The sequence below is a fragment of the Lepus europaeus genome, chromosome 7, assembly GCF_033115175.1.
Source record: "Lepus europaeus isolate LE1 chromosome 7, mLepTim1.pri, whole genome shotgun sequence".
NCBI classification, from domain to species: Eukaryota; Metazoa; Chordata; class Mammalia; order Lagomorpha; family Leporidae; genus Lepus; species Lepus europaeus.
This window is the reverse complement of record NC_084833.1, coordinates 41,549,167-41,560,688: the sequence shown is the minus strand read 5'-3', so window position 1 is coordinate 41,560,688 and position 11,522 is coordinate 41,549,167. Positions and strand designations below refer to the sequence as shown.

General features: G+C 37.7%; 1 pseudogene; it reads left to right on the top strand.

Annotated features, from left to right (window-relative positions):
- The first annotated feature begins 9,934 nt into the window (after positions 1–9,934).
- Positions 9,935–10,086, top strand: LOC133765008 (U2 spliceosomal RNA; annotated as a pseudogene).
- The last annotated feature ends 1,436 nt before the right edge of the window (positions 10,087–11,522 follow it).

Below are 11,522 nucleotides of genomic sequence, written 5' to 3'. Positions count from 1 at the left end.
TATTCTAGAACAAAATTGATATATAATATCTCCACCTCACTCCATCTGTAGATTATGTTTATAACTGAAGAAAAGGTAATGGCATACAGACAGTCAGCATTGGCCACAGTCAACATTTGCCTAATGTGATATGATGAGGAATTTGCCTTATATAGACCATCTGACTGATTGGCAGCCTCTGGTTATTGTGACTAGCTGAGGCTTGATAGCAATTTGTTTAAACATCAAGAAATCCAGCTAATTTCAGGCAACACAATAAATGTGTGTGCAAAGCATGATGAAAGAGTTTCAAAAATAATGTTCACTATTACGCACCAGATAAAGCACCATAGATTTAAATCCCAAGAAAAAGGTATCTTTGTTAAATCTTCTGAACTCCTAGCATAATGAAATAAAAGGCAAAAGCTCCAATGAGATCTTTAAAAAATACGGTGCTTTTCACTTTTGTCACTCTGTGTAACTAGGAATTTATTTCAGTGATACAGGATATATTTTAGAACTCTTGGTTGGATATGCCACTGGAGTCTGCTAAGTCACTTTCAACAATTGTGGTGAAAGAAAATTTATGGCACTACAAATGGTTGATTTTGGAAACATAATTACTTTAGGTGTCAAATAAGGCAGGTTTTGAAGTTCAGCAATATCATTTATGGTTAAAAATTAAATGATATAGAAACAAAAATGATAACTTTTCCCTTTACATAATTGATTGCACCCTGTAAGTTGGCGTTAAAAGAAAAGGTCTTGGAAATTTGTAGTCTTGCAAGGTGACTAATTCAATTTAGTGTTTACTTATTTTTGTGTGATTTTTCTGATTTGTTTAGAATAACATCAAACAAATAAACCAAAGGTACTAACATTACAATAAAGTTGCTAAACCTGAAAGTCACATGTTTATGAGGTACAGAAATACATATTACACTGCTTGAGTTCTGTGATGCTTAATTTCCATTTGAATTTCAGCCAGAGTCAGAAAGTATTGAGCTATTTTGTCTAGGTATCCTCAAATCAACTCAAATCATGCTGGTTTATTGATATCTGAATTGAATAAGGCAGACCACTAGAGGTTGGTGGTTGCTTTTGGATCCAAGCCAGCCAGAGGAACCTTAATAATGGTAGCTGTTGTTCAGAATCAGCTCCATGTAAGAATAACTGACTTACTCACTTTCACTTTTTATAAAATTCTCTCCTTCCAAGCTACATGTTGTCTATACAGCAATTATCATTTGTGGTTTCTGTTACTTATTTCCAATTATTTCATGTCTTTTTTTATTATGCCTTATCTGCTCCATCTTTACTGTTAGATGACATATGTTCTTGAATTCTTATAACTATATCCAAAAGATAGATCTGCCTGGGAAGTTCATGCTTTGTGCCAGATTTGTAGTAAGTTGGTGGTTGGCTGTACTAAGGGTTGATTATGATTCAAACTGTTGTCCTCTTTTAATCTAATTTAGCAACGCTAGAAACAGAAATGGGATCAAATCATTCTTCTCAGAAGTTTTTAAAAGTTTATTTATTTATTTGAAAGAACATTAGAGAAAGAAAGGGGTGGGGGAAAGGAGATGGAAGGGGGTGCACACAAGAGAGAGATACTTCAATCCACTAATTTTTCTCCCCTAATGTCCAAAAGGGCCAGAGCTAGGCCAGGCAGAAGCCAGAGGCCAGGACTTCAATACAGGTCTCCTATTTGGGTGGCAGGGGCCCAACTACTTGGGCCATCACTGCTGTTTCCCAGGTGCATTAGCAGGAAGCTGGATCAGAAAAGTGGAGTATCCAGGATATGAACATGCACTCTGACATGGGATGCTGGCATGGCAAGCAGCAGATTTACCTGCTGTACGGGAATGCCAGCCCCTCAGAAACTTCTTAATTCAGAGAGATGATGGGAGCTTCAGGCACTCTGAACAGTATGCACTAGATTAAATAGCCTTGATACCATCTACCTTGTAGAATTCAGTGAACCTTAGAAATTTTCTATGTAAACATTACCTAGTTAAATGCGTGTGTTATATGCACAAAGTTGTATCTACTTCCTTGGATAACAGTACCTAATATGTTAGCTATTAGTATGTGCACCACCTATTTCTATCTACCATGCAGCTTTAAGCACATGACCTGTTCAATTTGCCTGGGAGGGAGAAGGTGATGGTTTGGGCAGTTGGGTATCTGGCACCCAGCTGGGAGACCCAGGTAAAGTTCTTGGCTGAGTTGGCCCAGTCCCTGATGTGCAGAATTTTGAGGAGAAAATCAATTGGTGGAAGTTCTTTTTCTCATCCTCCTCCTGCTTTCTCTCTTTCTGTCACTCTGTTTTCCAACTAAATCCAAATAAAAATAATAAACATTGAAAATTGAAACTCCTTAGTTTTTGACAGTATTACTGAAAGAGTTAAATGATGCTGGTAGCAGCCATACAACTCATTTCTTTTACTTCATGAGAAAATGATATCCTGATATGTGGAGCCACTGGTGGTTGGACTTCAGCTTGCAAATAAATGCTTTCCCAATTACTATAGCCATCTGATACTTTGAAAACCAAATATAAAATGCTTAGTTTCCTTTCCCTTTTTCTTGGATGCCCTGTCTTGTTGTGGCACTACATCTCTGCTCTACCTACTTATTCTGAACTTAATGATGGTCCTACATCCATTGTATTATTCTTTATGCCTAGCTAATATTTTAAAGCCAGCTCTCATTCATTTTTTTTCCAGCAACCTTAAGATTACAGTGCTTTTTTGTGATTTATACATTGCTGTGGGTTTGAATGTAGATGTCTCCTCCAAAATGTGTCAATCCACAATCACCAAAGTGATCATATTAGACTGGGGGTAAGGGAGTTGTACGGAAGTGTTTAGATCATGAGACTTCACACTCATGAATGAGATTAATGCTGACTTGTAACAAAGACTGTATATGATGTGTTCCTTCTTTGCTTTTCATCTTTTCTACCTTGTGAATAAACATGATTCCTCTCTTTGGGTGAACACAGCGTTCAAAGTGTTACCTTGAAACAGTGACTAGCCCTTTCACAGACACTTTAGCTGCTGGAGCTTTGGTCACAGAATTCCCAGAACTTAGACAAGTAAATTTCAATTGTTTATAAATGATTGAGTCCAATGCATTTTTTATAATGACACAAATGAACAAAGCCACACATGCAATCTGAGGTTCAAAATCATAAAGTAGATGGTTCACTGTTATGTCATTAATAAGAAGCAGAGTAAAAATTTCAGCTTTGGTTTAACTTGTTTCTGTTACTTTTTTTATTTTTTATTATTTCTTTTTTTGACAGGCAGAGTGGACAGTGAGAGAGAGAGAGACAGAGAGAAAGGTCTTGCTTTTCCTTTGGTTCACCCTCCAATGGCCGCTGTGGCTGGCGCACTGCGGCCAGTGCACCGCGCTGATCCGAAGCCAGGAGCCAGGTGCTTCTCCTGGTCTCCCATGGGGGTGCAAGGCCCAAGGACTTGGGCCATCCTCCACTGCACTCCCCAGCCATAGCAGAGAGCTGGCCTAGAAGAGGAGCAACCGGGACAGAATCCGGCGCCCTGAGTGGGACTAGGACCCAGTGTGCCAGTACCGCAGGTGGAGGATTAGTGTAGTGAGCCGCGGCACCGGCAACTTGTTTCTATTTCTAATAGCTATGCAATACTATTTCCTAGAATTAAAGACACATTTTACTACATAATGTTTAAGAGACTCAGATACATAGATTTAATTGGTAAGCCCTGATTTTTTAAAAATAGATGAGAAAGGCCAGCGCCGCAGCTCAATAGCTAATCCTGCTCCTTGCGGCGCCAGCACACCGGGTTCTAGTCCCGGTTGGGGCGCCGGATTCTATCCCGGTTGCCCCTCTTCCAGGCCAGCTCTCTGCTGTGGCCAGGGAGTGCAGTGGAGGATGGCCCAAGTGCTTGGGCTCTGCACCCCATGGGAGACCAGGAGAAGCACCTGGCTTCTGCCTTCGGATCAGCGCGGTGCGCCGGCCACAGCGCACCGGCAATGGCGGCCATTAGAGGGTGAACCAACGACAATGGAAGACCTTTCTCTCTGTCTCTCTCTCTCACTGTCCACTCTGCCTGTCAAAAAAAAAAAAAAAAAAGATGAGAAAAAGGACAGGAAAATGAAATTTTGTATAACATATATATAATATATAAATTCATTATTTATGCATACTATTATAATTTTGTGTATAATGGTTAATACTGTCTCAAGAATTATTATTTCTGAAATACTAAAATGTAACCTGAACTCCATTATAAATGACCAAGTAAGGCATATTTTAGACTTTTTTGAATACTACTTCAAGAAAAATCGTAACAAGTTGTTAAGAGACAGGTCACTGAACCCTCTCCTAACTAGATTTATTGAACAAAATACAGTCATTTATTTTGGAAGCTTATATATGGTTAAACATTTGAAGACAGCTACTTTAGCAGCCAGGTATCTTTTTAGTCAGAGCTCTCATTCCCTCACCTTTTCCACATAGGTGATGAGGTCTAATTTCAAGGTCCTGTGTGCTTAAGAATGCAAGACACATTTACATCCCAAAGAAGTATGACTGGCTGTAGTCCTGCCAGAGTAACTCCTTACAATTACAGAAATAACAATCTGATAGCTAGAACACTATATACAAATGCGTTAATTAGCTTTCAAAATGTTCAAGAGAGACATCTCACATTTTCTATTTTTAGTAGGAAAAAAAAAAAAAAAAACCCAGGGGATGCTTAAAGATTTGAGAGTATTATTGTCTGTGCTTTCCTTATGTTCAATACTCTACCCCTCTGTCTCTCACTTTTCCTTTTCTTTGAGAATATATTTTGTTCTTTCATTGTGAAATTGTAAGTTGGTAGGCCAATATGAGCTGAAAATACAAATCATTACTGTCCACATTTCCAGCAGTCTTCATAATAGCTAGTATTATACCTAAAGAGAGAGGAAATGTGATAAAAACACTATAAGGCCAATGAAAAAATAAAAATAATATTAAAATTATGGGTATGGATACTGAATTCCCCCCTGAATCTTTAGCCCAATAATAGATGGATGCTGAATTTCGTTTGCTTGTTTTGAAGATTTGTTTTGTGGTTGAAAAAGCTTTGAAAATATTTAAAGGTTTTAAATATGAGTTTGAGCATACTCAATTCTGACAAGAATTAACCAAATAAATACAATACTAGTTGTCTTTCATCTGTCATCAGATGTGTCTTCAGCTTGACTTCATGATTCGAAGATAGTCTACTTACAGTTGAGAAGATATATGTCCAATATTTCCTCAAGGTTATATAATGAGAAATTGTTGAAGCCCAAATTAAACTTAGATCCTACCAAAAAAAAAAAAATGCTGATCTTTTGCAACTCATGTGTCACAGAAGTCTTAAAATATTTCAATTTTTACAATATTATATTTATAAACATTAGGAAGCATTTAAACTACTAAAACCAGGTTCTTTGTTACTTGATCAGATGGCATCAATAGAGTTTCTGTAAGGTAGAATATTCAAGTGAATGCATTACCTCCCACTAATTCTTGCTAAAAAATGAAAGTATTGAGTAAAAAGTAAATAAATGAAACAAATTTCAAAATTAATTACTATAAATGGCTTGGTGCTAATCAGAGATGGTATCAGAATTCAAGATTAAAGTAAATTAAAATATACTTCATAGTTGAGTCAGATTTAATCCATCAAAATATAAAAGGAAAAGCCATTTTACCAGGGAAATGACTCTTTTATTTATGAGAAAAAATTAAATTTTTTAAGGCTGGCTCATTTAGTACTATATCTTGAATGTTATTGTTTTTCTATATTTAGAAATGTATGTAGAAGGGCCAGCGATTTGGCGCATCAGGTTGACCCCTTGGCCTGAAGCGCCAGCATCCCATATGGGTGCCGGTTAGGGACCCGGATGCTCTACTTCCCTTCCAGCTTTCTGCTGTGCCCTGGGAGAGCAGTGGAGGATGGCCCGGGTCCCTGAGTCCCTGGGTCCCTGTACCTGCATGGGAGACCCAGAGGAACATTCTGTCTCCTGGCTCCTGGCTTTGGATTGGCACAGCTGTAGCTGTTGCAGCCAGCTGGGGAGTGAACCAGCGGATGGAGGACCTCTCTCTCTCTTTCTCTCTCTCTCTGCCTCTCCTCTCTCTGTGTGGCTCTGGCTTTCAAATAAATGAATTAATCTTTAAAAAAATGTATGTAGAAATAGCTTTTTCATGAAATCGATGCAGTCTTCCAACTGCACAGACAAAATAGGTCTGAAGAGACATATAATGCAATCAACGTCACAACACAGTGTGCAAGTTGGCAGGAACAATGGTTTGGGCTTTAAGATAGATGAAATTCAAATTCCAGTTCTACACTGGTTAGTTCTCTTGCTATTAGAAGGTTGCTTGGCTATCTCAGCCTCAGTCTCTATAAAGGTAATGGAATCTGCAAAATACAATACATAAATATTTGTAAAGATTTATTTATTTGAAAGAGTTACATGGAAAGAGAGAGAGAGAGAAAGAGAGAAAGAGAGAAAGAGAGAGAGAGAGAAAGAGAGAGAGAGAGAGAGAGAGAGAGAGAGAGAGAGAGAAATATTTTATCTGTTGATTACTTTCCAAATAGTTGCAACAGCCACAGCTGGTCCAAACTGAAACCAGGAGCCAGGAGCTTTATCTGGGTCTCCCATGGGGGTAGCAGGACCCCAAAAACTTGGACCATCCTCCACTGCTTTCCCAGGCACATTAGCAGGGAGCTGGATCAGAAGTAGAGCAGTGTGGACTCAAACCTGTGCCCATATTTAATGCCAGAGTCACAGGGAGCAGCTTTACTTGCTATGACAAAATGTTGGCCCAGAAATAAATTTGAAGACAAATAATGAGTCAAGATAAAGTGCTGAAATTCTTGATTATAGTCAATGTGTTGACACGTCATGGATTTGTAATAAATATATATTTATTTCTTCCAAACAAAATATCCCTAAACAATAAACAAAGATATTGTCCTTGAATAATGTGCATCCTGCTTTACTAATGTTAGGAATTAGAGAAAATATTCAAGGATTATGGGTGTTTAGATCATAGAGAAAGCCTGTACCAGGTCTGCTTCTTGGTACTTATTGTTTCTTGATAAGCAACATCGTTACGCTATTCTAACAAAACCAAAGTATCAGGAAATCCAGGTATTAACACATACCAGCTAAGATTCCCTTTCTGAGTTAGTTTTCTGTCATTTAGTGCATGTTAATTTGGTTGTTCTGAACATGGCATAAATGCTAATATTGAATATAGAACCCTGCTTGAGTGTCCCGTTTGAAAATAAACATACTGCCACTTTTCCTATTCATTTTTGCTTTCCCACATCATTTTGGCAATTGCATAAAAGGAGGCTTGTAAATGGGGAGTGGAGAGTGCTGTGGTGGACCCTTGTTGGTGCAACATGAACAAGAAGACAACTGCCAAGGCACTTACCTTTCATCCCATAATTGTAAGCAGTGACTGCGTTTATTCTGCTGGAACTGCCATTGAAGGCAGATTGTAAGTGATTTACCCTCACACTGTTTTTACAGCCCTTATCTGAAATTTCCAACATATAGTGTGCAAGTATGCCTGGCTGCTAGCAAGTGGTGTGGAAGAAATACAAGGCAGAGCCAGTGACCATCTCCTATTCAAGCAAAGCAATGAGACTCGTTATTACTTGGAAAGTCGGAATTTGTTGTAAACTGTTAAGACAGTTGCAGATGCATTGTAGCAACTTCCAAAGGACAATAAGGTTAGAATCTTGTTGCTTGGGAAAGAGGTACAGGGAATTGGAGACTAGCATATTTCCTGTAGAAAAATGATTATTAATCAGATGTTAAATGTAAAAACTGCCTGCATATTTGGAAGCAGTATTAATTTGAAGAAAAAAATCTATTTTGCTCTGTATGTTTCCTATGTAAAGGTTAATCGAATGTTGCTTGTTGAGAGAAGGGCAATTATAGTAGGAATTAAGAGGGAGCATCGTAATATTTAGAGATTTCCAAATTAAATTGTGTAGGCATAGCACACCAAAAACCCTTGTTCACTAAAGTTATTCAAGAAAATGTACCAACAAAGACCATGTAGAAATTTGGATTTAGATGTGTGTCTTCCACTAATGAAAGTCACTAATTAACCAATGATTGGTGACATTAGGACAAAGTGCCTAGTCCACCTTCTTCTATCTACCTTGCAATAAGTCCTTGAGGCTCAGAATCATTTTGCTTAGCTTGTTACTGATTAGTCCATCTGTGTTGTCAGTCTAAGTTGTTGATTATGCTTTGTGTAGTTGCCTCGAGGAAGCAGGAGGATTTGAGGAGACAGCAGCTCTGTTCTGGAGTTGGTGAGAATATTAACAATATCTGCATTTTTTACCTGAGGCACACAGTTGCGTTGTGTGGTTCAGTGAGAGTATGTTCTTTTATCCTAGTTTCTCAATCATATGAACCATCTTGGATGTCTTGTCATTACAGAGCAGTATATACTTTTGTTTCTCACTTCTACTTAATAAAAGCACCTTGATTTAATTGCAGATTTAATTCTGAATCCACCTGAGTCTGTTCTGTCATCTTAACCTTTATTACACTCACAATTTAGATTCTCGCTTCTTACGTTCTGCTTATGTAACTAGAGTTCTATCATCCCTGTCTTTCAACTTATCAGGATTTTCAATATTCAGCTTTAACAAATTTTCTAAAGTTATGTATTATCCTCTGCAAAACGATTGAAGTTTCCATGTTTTTCATAAAAGCAGTTTTCAAAGTTTTCCTGATGAGTAATAATTTAGTACATACAATGACATATGGCAACACCAATATTTAGTCAAATAATGACATATTTCTATGTAATTAAAACTTAGTATATCATAAAATATTAATATTTGCTTATTATAAAGCTATCATTGGTTAAAATATTGTTTCATCTTCATAATATCTTTGTGAAATCAGAATTAAAATGGAGTGTGGCTAAAAGCTAATTTCAGATCTCTAGCTTCTGTACATATCAGCTTTGCCTGCTATTGGCTGAGGGTGTATCTTGTGAAATTATGTGGGCCCAAATTCTCAGAAACTAGGTTGACCAAAATGTGTCCTTCACTGTTATCTTACAACCATATCTTTGATCTGTTATCGGGTTGCTGTTATCCTACAACCATATTCTGGTTTTCCTCTTTATTGTTCACTGCATACCAGGGGTCCAGTTTGAAATTGTGAGCCCTAGTGGACAGAATATTATAAAAAGCTGTATAACCAGCTGTTGGGGGTCCACACTCTGGTAAGGAGTGTTGGTCCTGATTGGTGGCTGGTCCCCATCATTTGTCTCTCATTTGCTTCTCATTTTCAATAAAAGTCCTGTGTGACTGTCACTGGTTTTTGTAATACTCTATTTTAGCTGATGAGTGGATGCAGCAATTTAAACTGATTTTTAAAATAGTTCCAATTTTTGTATCAATTTTCTCTTCTTCTTCAGTTTGGATATATGCTGTCAATAAAATTTGGGGGCTGACACTGTGGTGTAGCGTGTAAAGCTGCCATCTGGAGGTCTAGCATTCCATATGGGTGCAGGTTCAAGTCCCAGATGCTCCATTTTTGATCCAGCTCCCTATTAATGTGCCTGGGAAAGCAGTGGAAGATGGCCCAAGTGCCTTGACCCCTGCACCCAAGTGGGAGACTTAGAAGTTCTGGCTCCAGACTTTGGACTAGCCCAGCTCTGGCTATTGAGACCTTTTAGCCATTTGGGAGAGTGAACCAGGGGATGAAAGGGATTCTCTCTTTCTCTCCCTCTCTCTCTTTCTTTTTCTCTCTCTCCCCCTCCCAGTAACTCTACCTTTAAAATAAATAAACCTTTAAACAAAAAAAGAAAATCTTGTCAACCATTGTGAATCACATTATCATTCTAAAATGGAGTATTAAAATGTTTAATAATCTTAATTTATCATGAGGTATCGCTTCTCGGCCTTTTGGCTAAGATCAAGTGTAGTATCTGTTCTTATCAGTTTAATTATGTGATTTCTAATCTTGCAATGCTCAGTTTATGTTAGGAAAAGAGTTGTAGATTGGTGCCTCTTCACATGGGGCACCAAAATGTTAGGAAAAGAGGCACAGCATAGAGAGGAGGCAGTGTACGAATTTATAGCCAGACTGAATTTATTCAGAGAAAATAAATTTGTAGAGGTGAGTGACAAACTGCCCATGTGCACATTGATGGAACACGTGGCAGAAGGTCCCAATCCCCAGGGGCCAGGGGCCAAGGGGGCTTTTTTATATTGTAGGAGGGCTGCGGATGGGGGTAGAGTAGGAGGCAGCAGGCAAAGTAATTCCTGGAAATGGTCTTTCAAGTGTTCTGAGCAACTGGGCTTTCAGGTGGCTGTGGGGAATGGGGTATGAAGGCAATAGGGTATGAGACCCAATTGAGATTCAAGAGCAGGGAATATATTCCAATATTTAAGTCTTTTGGGCAAGGAGGGAGAGCGGCTGAGGCTTATGTCCTTGTTCCATCAGTTTACATATTCTAGAAGTTAAAAACAGAAAATGTATTTTATTTTCAAAGTTGAGATATGAATTAATTACTTTTCAAATTAATAAATAATCTATTTAGATTGAACTGGTTTCCCTAGTATTAATTGTTCAGGCTGTGTCTTTCCTAATATACCAATAGCAATTCTTCATGACCAAGAATATTTTCTAAAAAACATCTCAGATTCCATGTCTCTTACAATTTAAATGAATTTAACCCAAATTGTGTAATTGCAGATTGTTTTTTCATATTTTTATTAATATAAAGAAGACATATTACAGATCATTCATAGATGCAATTCTAGGAAAATATCAATATTCCAACCATCCCTCATTTTCTTCCTTTCTTTAATTTTTGCAATAACATAATTTCAATTTCAATAACATATTTCCCAGTATTACTGTTAGGTAGGAAGTCAGAAATGAGCTTATGTGTGTGTGACAAAGGCCTAAGGAATTGCCATCTACAGCGGTATCCCAAATCATCCCAATAACCTTCCAGGTGCAGCCCAGTATCTGCATTTCAAACATCCTGCCAGGATGTTTTATAATCAGGCTGAATGCACCAGCAATCATAATGTTCAACAAGTAAAAAAGACCACAGAGTATAAACAAAGGCTAAAACAATTATCAATCATAAGTTTCAGTTTCATTCTTAAAACTTTTTTGTATACTGTATTAACTAAACATAACTAAGAAATGATATTTGACTTTTGGAAACTGGCTTATTTCACCAAGCATAATGATATCCAGTTGTATCCATTTTGTTGAAAAGGACAGGGTTTCATTTATTTTTATGGCTGAGTAACATTACATTGCATATAAATACCACATTTTCTGTATCCAGTAATTAGTTGATGGACATCTTGGTTGGTTCCATATCTTAGGTATTGTGAATTGAGCCGCAATATACTAGTATCTCTTGCATATGATGACTTCATCACCTTTGGGTAAATTCCCAGCAGTGGGATGGATGTATTACATAAGATCTATTTTCAGATCTCTGAAGAATCTCT